The sequence below is a fragment of the Salvelinus fontinalis genome, chromosome 27 (assembly GCF_029448725.1).
Source record: "Salvelinus fontinalis isolate EN_2023a chromosome 27, ASM2944872v1, whole genome shotgun sequence".
NCBI classification, from domain to species: Eukaryota; Metazoa; Chordata; class Actinopteri; order Salmoniformes; family Salmonidae; genus Salvelinus; species Salvelinus fontinalis.
Window position 1 is genome coordinate 25841708 of NC_074691.1, and position 5844 is coordinate 25847551.

Below are 5844 nucleotides of genomic sequence, written 5' to 3' on the forward strand. Positions count from 1 at the left end.
GGAAGATATTTTAATTACTAAACAAGCAGTGAGAAACACAATGGCCAGGACCTATCTATAACCTATCTATAACCTATCTGTACCCTATCTATGACCTATGTGTGACCTATCTGAGACCTATCTGGAACCTATTAAGATGAATGTGTCTGTCTAACTACAGTATTTACTCTCTCCCCTTTAGACACCTCTCACTCTCTCTCTCTCTCTCTCTCTCTCTCTCTTCTCTCTTCTCTTCTCTCCTCTCTCCTCTCTCTCCTCTTTAGACAACTCTAACTCTCTCCTCTCTCTCTGTCCTCTTTAGATACCTCTCGGTCTCTCCTGTCTCTCCTCTCTCTCTCTTCTCTCCTCTCTCCGCTCTCTCTCTCTCCTCTCTCCTCTCTCTATTCTCTCCTTTAGACACCTCTCTCACTCTCTCCTCTTTCTCCTCTATCTCTATAATCTTCAGACACCTCTCTCTCTCCTCTCTCTCTCTTCTTCAGACATCTCTCTCTCCTCTCTCTCTTTCTCCTCTGTAGAAAACTCTCTTTCTCCTCTCGCTCTCTCTCCTCTTCAGACACCTCTCTCTCTCCTCTCTCTCTCTTCTTCAGACATCTCTCTCTCCTCTCTCTCTTTCTCCTCTTCAGACACCTCTCTCTCTCCATCTCTCCTTTAGACACCTCGCTCTCCTCTCTCCTCTTTCTCTCTCCTTTTTAGACACCCCTCTCTCCTCTCTCTCTTTCTCCTCTTCAGACACCTCTCTCTCTCCTCTCTCTCTCTTCTTCAGACATCTCTCTCTCCTCTCTCTCTTTCTCCTCTTTAGACACCTCTCTCTCCTCTCTCTCTTTCTCCTCTTCAGACACCTCTCTCTCCTCTCTCTCTTTCTCCTCTTTAGACACCTCTCTCTCCTCTCTCTCTTTCTCCTCTTTAGACACCTCTCTCTCCTCTCTCACTTTCTCCTCTCCAGACACCCCTCTCTCTCCTCTCTCTCTCCTCTTTAGACACCTCTCTCCCGTTCTCCACTTCAGACACCTCTCTCTCTCCTCTCTCTCTTTCTCTTCTTTAGACACCTCTCTCCCGTTCTCCTCTTCAGACACCTCTCTCTCTCCTCTCTCTCCTCTCTCTCTTTCTCCTCTTTAGACACTTCTCTCCCGTTCTCCTCTTCAGACACCTCTCTCTCTCCTCTCTCACTTTCTCCTCTCCAGACACCTCTCTCTCTCCTCTCTCTCTTTCTCCTCTTCAGACACCTCTCTCTCTCCATCTCTCCTTTAGACACCTCGCTCTCCTCTCTCCTCTTTCTCTCTCCTTTTTAGACACCCCTCTCTCCTCTCTCTCTTTCTACTCTTTAGACACCTCTCTCTCTCCTCTCTCTTTCTCCTATTTAGACACCTCTCTCTCTTCTCTCTCTTTCTCCTCTTTAGACAACTCTCTCTCTCTTCTTCAGACACCTCTCTCTCTCTTCTCTCCCTCTCTCTCTATCCTCTTTAGACAACTCTCTCTCTCTATGCTCCTCTTTTCATGCTTTTGTCATCCTCCTCTCTACTCTGTGTTACTCTTGCCTTTGGTATTCACTCTTTCCTCTCTCTCTCTTTCTTTCTTTCTCTCTCTCTCTCTCTCTCTCTCGCTCTCTCTCTGACTCTATCCTCTCCATCCTCTCTATCCTCTTCTTCATCCTCTTCTTCCAACTCATCATTCTCTCATCTTTCCTCTTCCTCTTTTCCTCCTCCTCCTCTCTTTCTTCTTGTGCATCCTCCTCCTCTCTCCTCCTCTAACTCTCTCCTCCTCCTCCTCCTCCTCCTCTCCTCTCTATCTGTGTCTAGTTAATTTACATGATCCTCCAGTCATTCCTTCCATCATCAGAATCAATCTCTGTAAGTCTCCGAGACACACTGGGTTCAAACCTCCACTGAGTCTTACAGGGGCTTACACACACATATTTAACCGTCAACTAAAGAGTCCCTTGATTACTACATACCTGTATGAAAAAACACTGTCGTCTCCCATTCCACTTTATCAACAGTGTCAGTGAGAGAGATGTTACAGACATACAACGTCAGGGTGAAAGACGTGACTAGACAAGTGGTCTATCATAATGTGAAGTCCATGAGTATATCAGAGGCACATCCTAAAGGCATGCATAAATACAATATGATGGACTAGTACACTCTTAGAAAAAAAGGTGCTATCTAGAACCTGAAAGGGTTCTTCGGCTGTCCCCATAGGAGAACCCTTTGAAGAACCCTTTTTTTCTAAGAGTGTATAGTATAGCCATATGGACAAATGTAGCAAATACTGTGTCATTCCTTACCAATGTCATTCACTCTCCAAGCCCATATACTGCTACTGCAAGACAAACATAAACAGGCCTATACTATAGAATGAATGCATCATATTTCTATGTCTAGACCCACTCTATTCTAGCATTTGAGTCTAATATTAGTGGAATTAATGTTCTTATAACTTCAAAGGTTATTATTAGGTCTACTGTACGCAGAGCCTCCTCAAGCTTTGATCATTATGTAAAGCTGTTGTGCTCGCTGCTGAATACATCACCAACCGGATAACCTGCAACTGTATGTGTGTGTGTTGCCGTGAGCCGCAAAAGGCCTAGCCTTGTCTGAGGGTTGGGGACAGTTGGGGACAGGGACTGGGAGAGGGACGGGGACAGTTGGGGACGGACAGGGACTGGGAGAGGGACTGGGAGAGGGACGGGGACAGGGACTGGGAGAGGGACGGGGACAGGGACTGGGAGAGGGACGGGGACAGTGAGTAGGAATGGTGCCACTGTGGTAGGAGTGTTACTGAATCAAGGCTTTCTACTGAGGATGAGACACAGGACCTCTGTTTAAAACAGTCACAAGAGAATAGCTGCAGTCACTCAGAGATATCCTCACACTGAACATGTAGAGGCCAAATATTTAAAAAGAGCAAAACCATGTAATGACATTATTCTTATTACTTTTTGACTTGCAACAGCACTAATGTGCCAATGACACTCAGGAGGAATAGGCTATATTCTGTTCCTTTGTATATCCAGTTCCTTGTAGAAGGATTTGGCTCAGAGCTAGACCCCAGCAGCATAGCACTTTTAATTTCCTCTACACACCTTATAATCCTGGAGATGCATTGAACTTTAAAACTCACCATTGTTCAACCAAACCGCCTACTGTAGCCTCTGTGCTGGCCTACTGTACTACCCTACTGTACTGGCCTACTGTACTGGCCTACTGAACCGGCCTGCTGTACCAGTTTACTGTAGTAGCCTACTGTACTAGCCTGCTGTAGCCCACTGAACTAGCCTACTGTACTAGCCTACTGTACTAGCCTACTAAACTAGCCTACTGTACTGGTCCACTGTACTAGCCTACTGTACTGGCCTACTGTACTGGCCTACTGTACTGGCCTACTGTACTGGCCTACTGAACCGGCCTGCTGTACCAGTTTACTGTAGTAGCCTACTGTACTAGCCTGCTGTAGCCTACTGAACTAGCCTACTGTACTAGCCTACTGTACTAGCCTACTAAACTAGCCTACTGTACTGGTCCACTGTACTAGTCTACTGCACTAGCTTACTGTACTGGTCTACTGTACTGGACTACTGTACTAGTCTACTGAACTAGCCTACTGAACTAGCCTATAGTACTAGCCTACTGTACTAGCCTACTGTAGTAGCCTACTGTACTAGACTACTGTACTGGACTACTGTACTAGTCTACTAAACTAGCCTACTGAACAAGCCTATAGTACTAGCCTACTGTACTAGCCTACTGTACTGGCCTACTGTACTAGCCTACTGTACTAGACCACTGTACTAGCCTACTGTACTGGCCTACTGTAGTTGTCTACTGTACTAGCCTACTGAACTAGCCTACTGTACAGACCTACTGTACTAGCCTACTGGACCGGTCTACTGTAGTAGCCTACTGTACTAGACCACTGTACTAGCCTACTGTACTGGCCTACTGTACTAGCCTACTGTACTGGTCTACTGTACTAGCCTACTGTACTGGCCTACTGTACTAGACTGCTGAACTAGCCTACTGTACAGACCTACTGTACTAGCCTACTGGACCGGTCTACTGTAGTAGCCTACTGTACTAGACCACTGTACTGGCCTACTGTAGTAGTCTACTGTACTAGACTACTGTACTGGCCTACTGTACTAGACTGCTGTACTAGCCTACTGTACTGGTCTACTGTACTGGCCTACTGAACTAGTCTACTGTACAGACCTACTGTACTAGCCTACTGGACCGGTCTACTGTAGTAGCCTACTGTACTAGACCACTGTACTAGCCTACTGTAATAGCCTACTGAACGAACCTACTGTACTAGCCTACTGTACCAGCCTACTGTACTGGCCTACTGTACTAGACTGCTGTACTAGCCTACTGTACTGGCCTAATGTACTAGCCTACTGTACTAGCCTACTGTACTAGACTGCAGTACAGGTCTACTGTACTGGCCTACTGTACCAGCCTACTGTACTGGCCTACTGTACTAGCCTACTGTACTAGACTGCTGTACTGGTCTACTGTACTGGCCTACTGTACTGGCCTACTGTACTAGACTGCTGTACTAGTCTACTGTACTGGCCTACTGTACTAGACTGCTGTACTAGACTGCTGTACTAGCCTACTGTACTGGCCTACTGTACTAGCCTACTGTACTGGCCTACTGTACTAGCCTACTGTACTAGTCTACTGTACTAGACTGCTGTACTGGTCTACTGTACCAGCCTACTGTACTCTCATCTATTGGTGAACATCCTTATTGTAACCAAGGATAATGTCAAACACTGCTGATGAATATTACCCCCTAAAAACAAACCAGCATCGGTTTTCTTAAGACTCCATTGATTGATTGCTTCACTGACTATCATCTATTTACAAAATGCAGACAGCATTTCGGTTTCAACACCAAGGACAGCGGTCGTTGCACGTAGTCTACCCTGCAGCCTGTAGCCATGATAACATACGCTCATTCCCAACTACATATTTATTTGTTTAGGCTATTCCCGACAGTCTTGTGGAGAAGAACAAACCGCTGTCAGTGCCAGTGGTGTTTAACTGTAGGACTATAAGCCTAGGCTAATGAATGGGAGAGAGGTGTTCTGCAAGAGGCGACCATATTTCACAAAATGGCACATCGCAAAGCGTTTATCGATTACTAGAATTGCACCTACCTGCTGTCTTGAGGCTGTCGCCCTCACATGTCCCGCCGCTGTATTTGGTCTAGGTATTATGATTATTATGGTGGGTACCGTTATGTGGCTGCCAGCGCCATGTTAATGTCGCTCCGTGGTGCTACTGAGCTGCGCGGTACAGTCCTGTGTGGAGCGACCGCTGTGTGTGTGTGTGTGAGAGAGAGAGTGTGCAGGCTTACATCCGGGATGTTGTGGAGAGGAGGGGAGTGGGGCTTGCAGAGACCGTCAGAAATTAGAGCACCTGTGTTTTAAGAGCGGCGCGCGGTTGAACTGGAAGAGGATTCGGCCGCAAAATATTAAGGGGGGTAATAATGCAATTTAAACAAAATAATGTAGGCTGTTATTTTATTTTCTGTCAGATATGGCCACAATATTCAATGCAACGGCCTCCTTTAGATTTGAGGTGATTGAATGACAGACAGTGAAGGACTGTGAGGTGAAACGTGCAGCAAAGTGACAAAGATTATTATAGGTCTATGGGCTAGTGAACTGGACGTTATTTTTGTTAATGTATTAACAAACGCTGTTATCGGTTACCTGATTTTGCAACGTTGCAGCTGTTCATGACATATTCAGCATTTGCATGTCCTTCCAAAGACTTCTAGTAGGCCAACAAATAGGCTGAATTTGGAATTGGTGTTTTGTTACGTCAGAATAATTGA

The 5844-nt window shown here is 45.9% G+C and overlaps 1 protein-coding gene across 1 annotated transcript in view; it reads right to left on the reverse strand.

Moving 5' to 3' along the window:
- The window catches only part of LOC129825351 (serine/threonine-protein kinase PAK 5-like), a 119789-nt gene extending 114431 nt beyond the window's left edge, over positions 1 to 5358 (reverse strand). The window contains exon 1 of the mRNA XM_055885385.1: positions 5162 to 5358. The gene's annotated coding sequence lies outside the window, so the exon portion shown is untranslated. The remainder of the gene's footprint in view (positions 1 to 5161) is intronic.
- Positions 5359 to 5844: the final 486 nt, after the last annotated feature.